Source organism: Diadema antillarum, unplaced genomic scaffold (assembly GCF_040938485.1).
Source record: "Diadema antillarum isolate AM-2024a unplaced genomic scaffold, OU_Dant_1.0 seq00000235_RagTag, whole genome shotgun sequence".
Lineage (NCBI taxonomy): Eukaryota > Metazoa > Echinodermata > Echinoidea > Diadematoida > Diadematidae > Diadema > Diadema antillarum.
This window is the reverse complement of record NW_027271284.1, coordinates 18,276-33,868: the sequence shown is the minus strand read 5'-3', so window position 1 is coordinate 33,868 and position 15,593 is coordinate 18,276.

Sequence of the window (15,593 nt, the reverse complement as noted above, 5' to 3'; positions counted from 1 at the left end):
TGCATATGAAAGCATCAAAATCAATTGCTATTGCTCCAGAAATTATAAAACAGAGAATATCATTGAACATCGTATCGGTTACAATGTCCGTCTGTTTGTTTGTTTGTTTGTTTGTTTGTTTCATATCTGTTGCTCTTGTCGTGTTTTTTTTTTGTCAAATGTCATCTTTAGCATCACTTTCGAGCTCCCTAATGACGAAGTGGACCATCGCGAACAGCGCAAAGTACAGAAGTGCAAAACATAGAATGCGTGATCATGCAGAATGAGTTGATTAGACTACCTTTGTACAACACGATCATGATTCATGACGATGTACGTTCGGTGTTTATTAGTGTTATTTATTTTGATCGCGGAATTCGATCACAGCTACGGCTCATTTTAGTGCCGGATGTTTCATATACAAATTACAGACGCATGTATAAGGCCCTACATTTTTGTTTTCATAATGGTCATATTTCATTTCAATTCATTTCATTTCATTTTATTTCATCTCATTTCATTTCATTTCATTTCATTTCATTCATTTCATTCATTTCATTCATTTCATTCATTTCATTTCATTTCATTTCATTTCAATTCATTTCATTTCATTTTATTTCATTTCATTTCATGGCATTTCATTTCATTTCATTTCATTTCATTTCATTTAATTTATTGTCCATAAAATGGAAACTCTTCATGAATCAAGTTGCATACATAATTGCACACACATCGAGCACACATTTCAAAATGAAACACAGAAGATGATTGTAACAACACACACGTCTTTGATTTATGAATAGGTTTCCTAAATAAAACAGAAATATTAGCACTCAATATCAAAAACGAAAATACATCAACGACATGAACTATTGCACCTATTTCTTCTAGATAAAACCCTCATGTACAAGCCTAAATAAATGTGAAGCAATATATCCAACAGTATATTTCCGTATACCTAAATACTTTTGTATCTTGTGTGTTTATCTTTACACACAAAAAAAATGCAAATCTGCATGGTATAAATATATACATGTATCAAATGCCAGTACCTTATACCATCATAAATAAATTCCAAACACTGTAAAAATAACAATGAATCACAACGACAATAGTATTGATAATTGTGTTCTACGTATGTGTGATATATACTGCATGAATATAAACGATCAAGAGGACTGATAATATTGTACGATAAATCATGGAGGTAGACCTCCTTGGAGTAACCGTTCGGTACTTTTGTAGAAACAGTCATCTGCGTGTATATTGTGTTATCTAATGACAGACGCTTTGAACATGGAATAAGCAAACTGATTGGGAAGTTCGCCTAAACGTACATGCTCGATGCAGGGCAATTTGTCAATCAGTTGCAATGAAAGCATCTCGACGGAATAATTTCATGAATTTGAACGTACATGCTTACCACATATAAAAACAACAACAACAGCTTCATAAAACAAAACAAACCCCCACCCTCTCCCCCCCCCAAAAAAAAAAAGTCAAAAAAATCTAGGACAAATAATAACGCCAAGCGGCGCGGTAGGTCTGTATGATCATGTCAATTTAATTTTTAAACAGAGTTAACAACAAACCAGTAGAAGGCGTAGAAATATGAAACTGTGATATAATGATAATCAATTGAAAAAAAAAGAGATATACCAAGCGCTCACGCAGTTACAACAAAGTATGAAATATTGATAAATCACAAAATACTTCTTGAGCTAAAAAAAAAAAGAATACTTACAACAACAACAAAACTATAATGTGATTACTAAGTCATTGGAACTTCAAATCGAAACCCGCAAAGAATATCCACTTTTGGAAAAAAAAAAATGGGTGCTCAAACTTTTATTATTCTTTTAAGTTGATTCAAGTTAAAGGTGAAAGATTGGGGGGGGGGGGGCTGATCCAGGATTGTGGTCATGGTGCAGCAAAGACGCGACGTCCATACACACGTGGCATATATGCATTTATGCACCCAAGTTACAATCATAACCATGTTACAGTGACTGCGCCGTTGCTACATACTAATTAATGTATACGCATCGGAGATCGAGTACTCAATCCCTTGCCCAAATATCCGTTGCAACAAGAAAGATTTTGTGACGCTTTGACGTACAATCCAATGGGACGACAGTAAGCGATTTTGCCACCCTTTGATTTCATAGGCATATGAAATCGTAAACAGCATCACTTGAAAAACAAAATGTGAAATCTTAAAATTTCAAAATTGTATCACTTGAAAAATAAAAAGTTAAATCTTAAAATTTCACAATTTTCTTACCTATATGTTTCATAAAAGCGTGCCGAACTTGGAAAAAATTCCATGATTTCCTTATTTTCATATTCGATTTCCATGAAAATCCATTCGTTCTATTTGTTCGATATCACACTGTAATTGTTGCAGCTTTGTTGATTACTGCGTTATTAACCACAATCTTGAGGTTTAGCCAGCGTTTCCCCGGCTGGCAGCAGCACATGTATATTCACAAGAACTGAAAGTTATTGATTCAAATATTTTAACAAAAATGTTGCGAGTATCCTTTTATTGCTGACTAGATTTGTCGATGTTACAGAATGAGGCATTCACTCACATCAATCTTCAGTGCTTTTCACTCGATCCTCATGGTATCATTGCATTGCAGCAAAATTTTATTCAATTCATTTCAATTCAATGAGATTCAAATTTTATTCAGTTTTGGACAAAAAATATACACACCACATTCTTTGGTAACACAGAATCAGGTAAATAAAACGAAATGAAAAGAGTATACAGTAATTGTGAAAGCTTATGATAATTATAGGCCTACATTATCGTGGAAACTGAAGAAGGCAGAACTTCCTTCTACGCTTCCTCATTTAAAAGCGCGGCGAGCAACATAGGCATGCAGGATTTTGTTCATCGCAAATGGCGCGGAAAATGTAGATACGCCCATTTATTGTATGCTGTTTCCCTGCTTATACGAGACCTTCGCTATAATATCATAAGTATATGAATATGATATAACTATGCGCGTGTGTTTGTATACAAACACATAAGCATATGTACGGTTTCTACCATGTTCACATCTTTATATTTGTAAGCAAGTGTATGTGTTTCTAATTAGATTTAGTTTTTCTTTATATAATACTTGGTATCGTGCATCATTGCCATCAGTATAAAATTTGTCAATTCAGCATTGTATTAAATGAGTAGCCTTTTCGTGTTCCCTTTCTCCCCTGTATACGGGTGCGTTTTTTACTGGATGAAATTCATTGTTTGTATACTGGCTATTACTGGCTCCCAGAACGAACTACACACTGTGTGGGGAGTGATAGTTTCCGTCAAGCGTATTACGTGGAAAATCCTGTTCTAACGTTTGGCTGTAGTCTGAAGGTTGCGGAAATGCTAAAAGGAAAGCAGTTCGATCATTGATACTGAAATGCCTTGTCATCCCTGCAGTCATTATGTGTAGATAAACGATGGTATTGTCAACCTCACCAATGACTAATACGCAGGATGTTACTATACACACGACAAAGCGTGCTAGTTGGTCACCGGACATAATAAGACGTAACTCATCAGTTATTCACAATATTGTGAATAAAGGCTTGGGGATCGTAGCTACAATTCACCAGTATCATAGCTATAGCTGTATTAGGAAGAAGTGTCCCCTATCTAAAAATGTCACGATTGGTCATATTTCGATAAGACGTACAATAATATATAGTGTATGACATAAGTATAGACAGTCATAGTATGGAGATGGTATGTTGAACTTTTGAATAACACTGCATACTGAATAACTTCATGACAATTTGTATATTATACGCAATATGATATTATTATGTCTGTGTATATACACATACGGTACTGTATGTGATTCTTTGTGGGTTAGGCTAATACAGTATACAGTGTAGGCCTATAATCAAATCAGTGTGTAGTAATGAAGGTAAACAGATTTGAGGGCCGTGGGTATTATTTTGCACTCTCGTCAGTAGTTAAAACATCGTTGCCCTTTGCCAGTACACGTTATTGTATTTCCTCATAGTCATGATGAATTCGTCACACTGCCGCCGTATCATATTGCGTCAGAAAAATTCACTGAATTTGGGTTTTATTCTGAATGACAGTTGAAGATCACATGCAAATTTTAGGCGAGCCTCCGACGGCGCCCCGATTTTCAACCAATCAGATGACGTTTACGTGCCGCGCCCCTGACGTACTAAATCAACGTGCAAATTCCTTTCATTGTTATTTCATCGGAGACATAGACAAACACTACCATACGCAGTGAGGCTGAGGCAGCGACCCGTGCCCAGCACCCCCCCCCCCCCCCACACACACACACCAAAAAGGGAAGAATTTTAGTTTTCAGTGTCTTTTGATCCAGGATCCTATACAAACATTTCACAATCTCTGAATTGGAGACCATTCAAGCGACTCTCGGGTTCGTGAATGCACTTCGTATAAATGGATGTCGAGGTGTTTTGAGAGGAGAGATCTTATGCCTCTGTAATATTAAATGGTTTGCTCTTTGTTCCCCAAAATGATTTTGGCATTATCATTTAGTTTTTGTGTCGCACACTACCAGTTTGTTTTAGCACTTGAAACATGGAGGCCCCAGCATTGCTAGTCCCTCCAGACTATTCATAAAATCATGTAGAAAAGGAAGTCATTTTGTCGCTCGATTCAGGAGAGCCGTTCGTGGAATCATTCGTCACACAATACAATAGGAGCCCCTTTCTGGTCACACACCGTAGGCCTGCCTATTTATACAATACACGCGTTTTGGCTATGTGCTAAACTGCATACTGTACCTTTCTCCGCATGACCGGAGTCTGACCCGGTCAGATTTTAGGTCCGTAAAGGCAACAGCAAGACAGCCAACTGAAGAAAGAACCTTTTCAGTCATGGTAACAAAGATTGCAAGTCATCATATTTATGAAACATATGAATGATCGTGTATTTCATGTATAAATGAATACATGAATGAACATGATGCATATGCTTTCAGATCATATCATGTCTCAGGCAAGAACAGCCATGCAAAAGCATCAAAACAAAATAGTTTCATTATCAGACAAGATAAAAATAATCTGACAGATGAATCCCTGGGACACAGGATAACAAAACAGAGAAATCAGCAAGGTGATATAATTTTAGTCTACAAATAAGAAATGAAAGCATTCTGATAAATCCTCGGGATCTCTCACTCGTTGCAAAGGTCGAGAAAAGATAAAAAATAGTGTTGTCTTTTGTATATATGACATATGTTCTCAAATCTTCGCAGAAAACAAAATTGACTATATATACAGCTGCTTGACAACTATTGATCAATTCCTGTATGTTGCCGCGCAGTTAGGCTACTCTCGTGTTTTTGGCGCTTGGCACATTGTGATGAATACGGCATCCTCATGAAGGACGGCTGTAGGTCATAGCCGAGCCCCCGCCAACGCCCACGGAGACAGCCAATCAGATTCTCCGAGAGCCAACCCAGCCCAGTTAGTGTTTACGTTGGTGTTCTTCCACGTCAACTGGTCCTTCAGCCCTTTCTTCCTGCTATGTACTCTTTTTTTACAAATTCAACAAACTGTGCAAATGGGCAAACATTAATTGGGCTTGGCAAAAAAAAGTGACACCAATTCATTGCGACCAAACACAGACCTCTGGTGACGTTTATATTTTGGCAAAATGCCAAAAAAGTAGGCCCTGTAAGTTAAAAACCTATCCTAAAAAAACATTTCCCCGTCTACATTATATGAAAAGAATGAGACAAAATTGTGTGACATTAAGCCTTAATAAAAGGGAATAAATATTATTTGCAATGCACCACTGAATTTCATTCATCGACGTTAATTCCAATAACCTGTTGGACGTCCTTTGACTTTCAATGTTGTTGTTTTTTTATATTTTATGAGTTTGTGCATTTTTTCATTGTCAAGACGATTAATAAACTACATGACACCGCCAAACATATCCATGGGTTCTGCAGTTCCGTCTACTGCATATTAGTGTACGTGTAATTTGATGATCTGCCAATTTGCAACGTGGCAAAGGAAATTGAGTTTACCAAATTGAACAAGGTGAACCTATCGGCTACACCTTCACACGCGAACACCTGGAGAGAGACGCTAATAGAAACTGGCGGATTTGTACATAACATATCACAGTATACAGAGTGACATCCAGTTTACTTGTAGCCACACTGTTTTAACTCTTCGCTAAATTTCTTCATTTGATCTCCATTAAAAAAAAAACCCATATTTTGTTTCTTGCACCAAAGGGTAGGTGGGTTGTGGTTATCAAATTATTGCAAGAAAGTAACGTCACTGTCTTCGTGTATGTCAGATTCAATGAAAGTTTTGCCATTGTTTATTTGTTTGTTTGTTTGTTTGTTTGTTTGTTTTGTTTTGTTTTGTTTTTCATACTACTATCGAAGGTCATATCAAGCACGGCGCATTGCTCTAACAGCCACGGATAGAGAAGGTCCCAGCCAGGCCACATATTTTCTCATTCTGTTTTTCGGTCAGACATTCTGCAAGACCCAGTCAAGTATATCACTGTGGTCAGCTCTGTCAAATCAGTTAATCTTTCGAAGAAATGTGAATGCAACGGATATACCATGCACTGCGAGCTATTTTAATCGCACCCAGCATTTCTTTCTTTTTTCAGAACGATCTATAAGTTGACACCCATCATTATGAAAGTCCTCATAACCTGCATGGTTTTGCACAGTTTCACGTCATTCATGCAGTCCAGATAAAAGACTAGTTTTAGAATAAAATCAAACTGATTTTTTTTTCTTCCGAGGACATAGTGAGTAGTCACATTCGACTATCTACAGTACTCCATACATTTCAATGGTTATAATCCAATTTGTAGGCATTCTTCAGTGCAATGTCGGAAAAGCCTCGAACAAGCTCTTCTTCGTAGTAAAAATTATCTCTGTTGACAATTGAAATAAGTACACTCATCTATCCCAATGGGTGACACGACACTGACTCCTGCGACAGTTACTCCGGTATTATTTTCTCCAAGGGCTTCGGGTTAGGGTTATAAGAGCTATGATAGTGTTTAGGTTTAGTTTGATGTGAGGATCAGGATTAGGGTTAGGGTTATGTTTGCTGGTAAAATTTATGTTTGGCGTTTCATGGGAGTAAATGTCACGGAACCATCAAAATGATACTCCTACCTGAAGCATGAATACATTGCGAAGTTTGGAAGATACACGCAAAACTGAACCACTGAGACCTCGACTCCTGAATATTGTACAACTTACAAGGTAATCATGAATTCCAACGTACACGTATTTTCATTTCTGTTTCGGATTCTGCGACAACGCCCAACAGGATGCTGACGTTACACTGGTGGCAGTTTTATTCTCCTTCTACGTCATATATAGATTCAATAACAATGCTTGTTCTGCGTTATTGGCAGGGTTTGTACTGATATCATACACAACGCTTCAGTGCACCGACCGGCTGGCCAAGGTTGTCGGAGGCCCAATACGTTTAGTTGTAGTGATTGGGGCAAAGCGCGTCAGCAGAAGGCAGCCATGCGATTGCTGTGTCATGACAACGAAAGAGTTTAAAAAGACAGAGCAGTCGTTATATCTGCGCCTCGATTCCATACTTATATGTTGTCATTCCGCAGTCATAAGAGAGGTAGAACGAGAAAACAAAAGCTATAACATTGACAGTGAATTCTTCGACTCTTTGAGCCTTATTTCCTCTCTGATCGGAAGAGAAAGAGAAGAGTGTGACATCATCGGTCTTAAAGACTTCATTTTCATTTTCATTTAAACGAGCGCTTAATTTGAGAAACCATACACGTATTCAACAATTATAGTGCGCTGGCGCGTTGTGATAAAATAACAAAAATCAGTTGAGTGTTACAAACATGATCACCTTTTGTATTGTAATGATTTTTTCGGGGAGGGGGAGGGAGGCGAGAATGTGGTGCGCTATTTTGACATTCCACCCACGTTCATACTCTTGTCGTTGGAGAAAATCAAATTGCAACAGAGCAGTGAAAGTGTCAAGAACATAATGATAAATTTCACCCAAACCTTGCTAAATAGTTCCATTCACGACTATGTAACAAGAAATGCCCAGAAAACACATCTCCCACTAAAATCGCACATCTTTTATGCATGTCGTCCATTATTTTACAAAGGTCCAGTTTTATGAAATAATTTGAAAAATTCTTGTAAGACCGTACAATTCAAAATACTATATTTATCATATATTATTATACAACACCCTTTTGAGGCAGTTAAGTTACGACTTTCTGAATGGCCCGAAATATAGTTTCCTCCTTTTCTCTTCTTTGTCTTTTGATATGAATTCAGTGTTTCTTGTGTATTGTATTAATAATACTGTTTATTTCAATATATCTAAAATTTTTACACTCGGCAAAAAAAGAAAGTAAACACTTTTTCAAGCTCATATACCATGTTAAAGGTAATTTAATTGGCTATCAACTTGGTAGGGCGATAAATATGCAGACTTTATGCATGAGTGAACTCATTCGTTTTTCTCTTTCAAGGCACATAAGGGAAAATTGCAGAAATGGACAATTTCTCAGTCATGCGTATGTGATCTTCAATACAACAATGAGAACAAAAGAAATCCAACACGATGGGAAACACAAATCATTATGGAAATTTACCCGTTGATCTATATAATGTCTTTACAGCCCCCAAAGATAAAGAAACGCAAAAAAAATGAAGAAATAAAGAATCTTTTGTGAAATTCAAATTCAAATGACATTAGAAAAGCGGCAATATTAACAAAATGATAGAAATTTAAAATGTTATTTCAAATCTATAGCACATTGAAAATGATAACTGGTTCTTGAATTTGTCTCATGAATTCTTAAATCCCTAAATTAAAGAATGAAATAAAAAAGTGTCTATTTTACCACCTTTGCATCTTACCCCCTTTTACGTTTTAATTTGAGCTGACGAAAAAATTCTTATTTTCCTTCTGTAGTTTCTTTCTTTGTCCTTGTTTGAGGATATAAAGAGATACATGGGAACGAACACTTATTTTTTGTTATTCACTCATGTCTCTCATTGTGTTGAATATGTCTTTTGTTACCTTTGCTATCTTGAAGGGCATTTGCAAAATGGATCACTACATGTGAAATTTTGCAATTTTACTTTTGTGCCCTGGAAGACAAAAACGAGTGAGTATGTTCACTCATACATAAAGTTTCCCTTTGTATTAGCCTACCAGGTTGACAGCCTATTAAATAATCTTTAATTATGGTATACGACGCAAAGATTTTTATCAAAATCTTCTATGAAAAATATGCACAGCAGAAAGTGTTTACTTTCTTTTCTTGCTGAGTGTATTATAATCTACTACATCCAATGGAGTATATTTTTGTCAAAGGATCACTTTCAGTAAGTCTCTTTTTTCGATTCTCATGATCCCGTCATTATCATAATTAATATCATGTATTCTTTGTATGATGCAAACTTTGTAAACTCAATGATGTTCTAAAGTGGACATGAATGAAATGAAAATGAAATGAAGCAAAAGGGGAAGAATTATTATGGATTTGAAAGTTCCACACGTTTCCGCAAAGCAGTGAATTCGATCACGATCACATAATAAGCAACACAGATGAGAGTACACTACCTTAAAGGTCTGCTAGCGACGTGTGTTTATAGTACATTATTATTTTGTTTATGACATCAGAAAGAAGAATAAAACTATTAACACCACATTATTCCATTGGCTAATCGATTATAACCATCAAAGGGGAAGTAATAGCCTATATTAAATTGATGATGAAAAAAATGGTTTGCAATATATTTTTGGCATCTAAACAGGTGTGAGTCTTGCGAGATGCTGACATCATCAGACCAAATGCGAAAAAAAAAAAGTTTGTGGAATTCAAAGGGGAAATCCAGTCTAAATATAAGTTAGTATGATAAGAAAGAGTAAAATATTAGAGTTCCATGGTAAAATCTAGAACGAAATCGGGTAAAAAATAAGGAAGTTATGACATTTTGAAGTTTTGCTAATTTTTCAGGAAACAGTTCTTGAACGGTCAATATGAAAATGCAAATAGCAAAGTGAGCGTGTGATAACCTCACAACTTGCAATATAGTTTGTACATAAGATTTTGACATTCCCAGTTTTTCATTCAAACGCAATTATGCCCGAGGCTCAAGTCCTGGTATATCTGACTGATCACTATTCTGAAGTTATTAAACCATGAATTATATCATGTTTCAGACTTTAGTGACAGAAAGATTGAATTTTCATCATTTCTTTGTACACAATCAATGGAAAATTGTGAGGTTATGACATGTTTAGCTCACTCATTTGCATATTCATATCCACTGTACAAGAACTGTTTTGCATGAGAAACAGCAAAACTTCAAAATGTCATAACTTCCTTATTTTTCATCCGATTTCAGTCAAATTTTTACCGTTTTTATTCTTTATCAGACTAGCTTATACTTGGACTGGATTTCCCCTTTAAGATTCCACGTGTTTTTATACAAAACAGTGCATAGTAAGACTTTAGTGGATTTGCTTTATTCATTGTATTCAGTCGAAAGCAATACCACTGTTTTATGAATAGGCCTACGCGTGACACTTCAAATCTGTAACATTCTCGTTCCAGGCTCCATTTCAAAGAAGTTATTCCCATTCTTTGGGTTTGATCTTACTCCCGAAGTATTTACCGAAGTTAACCTGAACATAGTGTGCATTTACCCTTAAACAAAATGTGAGAAGACTTCTCCTTAGAAGCTTGTATTATCAATAAATGACTGAGAAAATCTTATATATTCAACATTAAAAATATTAACAAAATGTTCCCTCTTTTTATCTATGTTAGTGTGTAGTTGCAAAGAATATTCGGGGGAAAAAATCTCTCACAGTTCTTTAAAATGACATCGAGCCTTTTCTAGAATAGAACATGTAGAATGTGACTTCAGTCCAAAGGGAAAAAATGATACGTAGGCTTGCACTGCACAAAGAAAGAGCGGAATTTACTTCATGCTTCCATGCAGTCAAAGTTATCATAGAACTTTGTGAAACCTGAGGAGTGCTCTCCCATTTAACGTTGCATTGATATTTATTCTATTGATTCATTCATTCCGTTTTATTTTCACGGTGTAGCCCTTGCAGTTAAAGCACTGATTTACAAATACTTAGCACGCAGTAATACGCAATATTGTGTACTGCATGTGTGTTTATATTCACCCACAGAGTTACCCTTTAACGGTGATTAATTATGCGATTATTTTTCTTCGAGAAACCACCGACATTGAAATGCAAATGAGCAGATCACGTGATTCCATAATCCGATTAGTTCTGGCCCTGAAATGGTAAGAAAAATTCTTATTGATAGCAATAGACAATGTTACGTGTCATCGCTGTGTGAAAGTACCGGTATGTATAGGCCTAGTTACTCCGTATTTATTGAGTATCATTAATACCATTATACATGCAATATGTATGTGTATGCATGTACATGGGACACTAACACACACACACACACACACACACACACACACACACACACACACACTTACACACTTATATACACTATATGAACGCATATATATATATATATATATATATATATATATATATTTATTTATTTATTCATAGTGAAAGAAATTTGACTTGAGGCGGACATTGCTCTCGAGGCGTCCGCCTCAAGTCTAATTTCTTTCACTATAATTAGTATGCTTCCCACAATGAGGCACCGCGTACATTTGGGAAGGGAACTCTCACTACAATACGGTACAATCATGTGGATATAGATATACATAATGAACGTAATTAGATTACGTAGTAAAGTATCATGAAACGAAATGGGAGTGGTTGTAATATCTTTCAAGCTGTCAAAATCAATTTTGTCAATTTTCATTATGGCAGGCGAGAGACGTAAACTTGCAGTTTATAATTAAATGATAGAAATGTAGCATTATTCAACTTTATTGAACATTCTCACATTGCGCCATATTCATCCACTACACAGTTACATTTTTGTATTTTCAAGGTGATTCATTAATCAAATGAGCTATGAAATTACACGAACGGGCAAAATTATGAAAAGGGGAAAATGAATGACCACGGTATAGACAATCATATTGTGAAGTGCGTTTATCGCTCACAGTGATCTCATAATACGGGACACAGTATTTGGATGCCAATTTTTTTTGAAAATCTCCACAATGAAATCCCAGTGTTAAGACTTCCGAGTACGGTTTTATAGTTGGTGCGGCAGGTGAAAAGATAAGACGTTTTAAGCACACTGAGGGTCCCATCGCGACTAATGGTTTCTCGAAGACAGGTCTTTGCCAGAATCAGCAAATTTCTCGCGAGTTGAGGCCCATGCTTCATAGTGAGAAAATATCAGCATCATATACAATACACTGTGTCAGTCACGAAAACCAAGTCAACTTACTCTTTCGATACGGTGTATTCCCGAGTGTCCATGTTTACGGGCTTCCGGAAGGCTTACCGTTCGTCGCAGTGCGATACAACTTCTCTGGCGTCTGGTATAGAGTTGGGAGACGTTTCAAAATTCGTTGCATTGTTGTTATATATCCACGTGATGGCACTAGGGAAAGTAAGGCTAAGACGGATATCAGGTAACGGCGATATACTTGCCTGCCCATATTCTCTGCTTCTTTTTCGTCTTGTCAGTAATGTTTACGATGTGTACCTTTCACTCGAAATATATGACTGTGTTAACATAATGTAATTACAGGGGTCAAGAAGTTGCCACCACTTTATACTAGCGTTATTTTGCCAATTTTGACACTGTGCTTGGCACTCGATACGTTAAGTTTAAACGCATCATAATATTATTATCGGCACCGCCGGAATTGTTAGCTTTCTATATTGCACCCCTATATCTATCATGTATAAACGCGTGTTAAAGTGTCCATATATTTTGTTTGTTGCAAGCAAATGCACTTGTTGTTTATAGCATCAATAAATATCTTCCATCTATTTGCCTATCCATCCATCCATCCCTCAGTCTTTTTTCTTTATCTTTTTCTGGGGGCTGTGTAGCCCATCACGAATCTGAAGTTGTTCCGCATTTTCACTACAAGTAGAAGTGTTACAGTTCTTTCTTAAAGGGGAAATCCAGTCCAAATATAAGTTAGTCTGATATGAACGAGTAAAATATTACAAGTTCAATGGTATAATATTGATCGAAGTCGGATGAAAAACAAGGAAGTTATGACATTTTGAAGTTTCGCTACTTTTTCAGGAAACAGTTCTTGAACGGTCAATATGAATATGCAGATGGAAATGTGAGCATGTCATCCTCTCGCAACTTACCATATAGTTTGTACATAAAATGTTGAAATTTCAAGTTTCTCATTCAAACGCAATCATGCCCAAGTCTAACCATCGTATATCTAAGTGATCACTATTCTAAAGTTATTCAACCGGGAATGTCATCATATTCAGACTTCAACGACAGAAACATCGAATTTTCATCATTTTTTTTTTGTTTTGTATACAGTCAACTGGAAAATTGTGAGGTTATGACATGGGTAGCTCACTCATTTGCATATGCATGTCCACTGTACAAGAACTGTTTTGCAGATATTAGCAAAACTTCAAAATGTCGTAACTTCCTTATTTTTCACCCGATTTCAGTCAAATTTGTTACCGTTGAACTCGTAACATTTTACTCTTTTTTATCAGACTAACTTATATTTTGACTGGATTTCCCTTTAAACTTATCGAGTTCATTGAATTCATAAGGGAAGGAAGGGATAACTGTAAGTGGTTGAACAATTCTGGTAATATTATCTAGGATCGTGCTTCTCAGCCCGAGTCCCACTTAGGCGCCTAAAAATTCTTATGAGGCTCAGTTAGATTTAATATCATTACTTCTCTTTTCTTTTCTTTTTCTTTTTTTTTTTTTTTTTTGGCCAGCATCGCGGCCCACAAGTGGGCCGCGGTCATCCGGTCGAGAAGCGATGATCTAGGGGCTGCATTATGACAGATTTCATTATCTATTCAATTTGTGGATGAAAAGTGGATACAGTTCTGTATTACGGCGGAAAACATACGTCCGAAACTGCACGATACGATGACGCGCGCACGATGCTCACTCCGCGTTTCCGCGGCCGCGCGCAGGTAGCGTACGAGTTGAACATCTAAATCTGTTGCGTCTTTCGTAATCAAATTCAACATTATTCTACTTCATGTCTTTACCTTAAGTGTTTATACCGACACAATGTTTTAACAAATTTCTCGCTGATTCACGCGCACCACAATATGAATATATCAAACATGCAGAGAGTGACAGAGGTGTTATCTACATCGGATCTTAACATGTTATGAGAATGTCGTGGAATTTTAGTTTCCCCATGTTTTCTCAAATCAGCGACATAATTCAGTCGCAACTACTCGAATGGGATGACATCATCACCTCATAGACCTCCCATTGAACTGCATATCATTACATCTTCACTACATTGCATCGAAATCAATGATACGATTTGTCCTTCACATTGACTTACTGTAGCCTTGTAATAACGCAGCAAATGACTTCTATAAAGGGGGAAAAGAGGTTGCAGTTGCAATGCATATAGTAGATCAAAGACATGGTTCTAACAACACTTTTGGTACAAACAAATTTGAGAGTCCTGAGGTGATGATCATGCATCTCTTCCTATTTGAGTCATGTCATTGAAAATCTGAAAATGTAACATTTTGTAACTTTTTTTTTTTTACTTGCGTCAAATTTTGATGAAACGTCCATCATTCTGATCAACTGACTTCACTCTAATTATCAAAGTCCAACTGACAATGATTTGCAGGTGCTTAAAATGAAATATTTTTTTTGCACTATGCAACGATTAAAACAAGGTCAATCTGCTTAAAAATTTTCCTCACACACTGTTCACATGCAAATGATTCTCTCAGAATTGTTCATAATCAAAGCAGACACTAGTTCCTTCATTACAACAAATGCAAAAAAAAAAAAAAAATGGGCGGTGAGCAAAAGCAAATTCCTTTGGTATTTTAATGATGGTACACTGTATGAATGCAGAATCCTGACGGATACAAGTTGTGGTACACAGAATATAAATTTTACCATGACAATGGATTCTCAACAACCATGGTGACGTAAACCAATTTTCTCATTCTCCTGAATGTACACAAAGCCTTTACCAGAATCTTTATAATAGCAAGGAAAAATATATACCTCCATATTTACAGAAGAATGAAGAAAATAGCGTATTTTCTCATTGCGGGTGCCTGTACAAAGGTAAGTGCCTCATTGGCTATGGGTGTCTATGGATACTGATTTTAATGCAGCCAAACGAACTTGTTTATAATTAGGAGACTATTTGTTGGCGATCAAAAAATCATTTCATCTCTGAAAAACACTGCAAGAAAAAATTTAGAAATGAAAATAAATCTATAAGAGCAATCCATACAGAACAATCAATAGAATGCCGTCACTTCTGAAAGAGAAAAACTTTATGTACATGTCAGACGTGTTGTAAGTTTTGGACTATTGACTCTCCAGCTTGCTTTGATAAAACTATCTATCACTCGTAATATAATAACAGATTTTCCTAAATGATATCCACATGGGGAAATTTGTGAAAATTTGTTCC